Source organism: Octopus bimaculoides, chromosome 3 (assembly GCF_001194135.2).
Source record: "Octopus bimaculoides isolate UCB-OBI-ISO-001 chromosome 3, ASM119413v2, whole genome shotgun sequence".
In the NCBI taxonomy this organism is placed as follows: Eukaryota; Metazoa; Mollusca; class Cephalopoda; order Octopoda; family Octopodidae; genus Octopus; species Octopus bimaculoides.
In genome coordinates, this window is record NC_068983.1 from 157,659,865 (window position 1) to 157,662,370 (window position 2,506).

Sequence of the window (2,506 nt, forward strand, 5' to 3'; positions counted from 1 at the left end):
TATATATATATATATATATATATATATATATATATATTTTATATACACACACATACACGTTAAATCAAGAAACTGCTACACAATTTAATGTCTATTTTTACGTGCTCACATTGGTCAGATGGTATTTCTCAAGGCAGATTTTCTGAGGCCTAATACTATTGCCAATAATTATGCTTCCAAACATCAAAATATTTTTTTTCTGGCCAGATATGCTTTACATAGACAAATGGAAATGAACATCACTTGTATGACAATGATGCTCATCAACAATCATCTTTTGATTTCAAGACAAAAGTATGGACATGCACACACACACACACACACAGAGCCTTCTTTCAGTTTTTTATCAACCACATCCACTCACACTGCTATGCAGTGGGATTGACACAGACCACACAGTTGGGAAGCAAGCTTCTTAGCCACACAGCTACATCAGTACCTCACATGCTTGAGGTGAATTTTCTTTCTACAAAGAAAATTTCAATTTTTCCCATTCTTGATTTTTGAGTTTGAAATCTAACCTTTTTACACCTCGTGACAAGTGGATAACATTACATTTTGGATGAATTCTATAAATTAGCTTGCTTAGTCCTGCTATATATTACAATGTCGCTATATCACTAAAGACTTATATTTCCATGTAATGATTTCAAGAAGGATACACAAAACTGCTCTCTTGTTCTCTAACTCATAATTCAGAGAAGGAAACTAATGAAAGATATTAATTAGATGTTTTGCAAAGGTACAATTCACTTGTCCCTTACTGTCACTCTATCTATGCATAACACAAACCAATAAGGATGTTTTTTTATATGTCTGTTTGACCAGCCAGAAATTGCAGTAAAATTCTCAGAAATCACACTCTACCAACATTGGATAAAGTAGTCTGGGGTTGAACAACAACTAATTTACAGTTAAGCAAAATGAATCTAACAAGAATATTCTTGACTATAGACACAGACAGTGCAGGGGTGGTGAAAAGATGTGAATAACTAACATGACCAGTACAACAATATTTTATCAACTTGGCCAACTGCAACTCTACATTATATAGCTAAGTTCATTAAGATAAAAACTTGCTTTAAAAAAATTACCTACTTAACACTTATTTTTTTAACAGATTAGTCAGAGGAGGAAAGTAGCATCTATGATCCTTTCCAAGGTTTTCATGATTGGTGGATAGAAGTTATCTTTAGATTGGGAATCTAGCTACTAATGGCTCCTAAATGGCAGCCAGTGGTATTTTTATGTTAAAAACAGGTAGGTACAGCTTGGTTTATCATCATCATGATTTAAAGTCCATCCTCTATGCTAGCATGATGGTTTGTCTTGATCCGGTGACCTCCATGTCAGCTTTTGGCATGGTTTCTACAGCTGGATGCTCTTCATAATGCCAACCCAGTCAGTGCAGGGTGCTTTTTTTGTGCTACCAGCACTAGTGGGATTGACAAGTAACTTGCAAAATGGGAAGGACAAGAAAAAGAGAAGAGGGAAAAAGCCCCTCCTGATTAATTGATGATGGCCAAGGGTATTTTAGAAAGAAGAGAGATGATCTTTTTTTATGTCAGGGGCAAGCAGGTGTTTTGCTATATAGAAGATACAGAGCAACCCCACATTATATAAGGATAGATGAAAGTATCAGGGACAAAAGTAAACTGGTAGTCATGGGGTGCCAAAACAAAGACTTTGTCATTGTTATAAATTACAAATAGGTTATTTAATTGCAAATTAAATAAATTAATAATACAAATTAAATAAATGGATAATGAATATATGCTCATGGTTTATAGTGTTTTGATAGCATAAGTGTTTAATACCTAAACCAACAAATGAACACTAGAGACCTGTAACTAGATAACTCATTCATATCAGTGACTTGCAGTAAGACTTCTGTTACTTGATATCATCATCATCATCATCATCATCGTTTAACGTCCGCTTTCCATGCTAGCATGGGTTGGACGATTTGACTGAGGACTGGTGCAACCGGATGGCTACACCAGGCTCCAATCTAATTTGGCAGAGTTTCTACAGCTGGATGCCCTTCCTAACGCCAACCACTCAGAGAGTGTAGTGGGTGCTTTTACGTGTCACCCACACGAAAACGGCCACGCTCGAAATGGTGTCTTTTATGTGCCACCCGCACAAGAGCCAGTCCAGGGGCACTGGCAACGATCTTGCTCAAAAACCCTACAAGGCCAGTCAGGCGGTACTGGCAACGGTCACGCTCAGGATGGTACATCTTATGTGCCACCCGCACAAGAGCCTGTCCAGGGGCCCTGGCAACGATCTCACTTGGCTTGCCGGGTCTTCTCACGCACAGCACATTTCCAAAGGTCTCGGTCAGTAGTCATCACCTCGGTGAGGCCCAATGTTCGAAGGTCTTGCCTCACCACCTCAGCCCAGGTCTTCCTGGGCCTACCTATGTGGAAATTCACAAATATCCATAAAGAAACAATTTTTAATATGAGATGGATTGAACAGATTGATTTTGGTCACCCGAGGA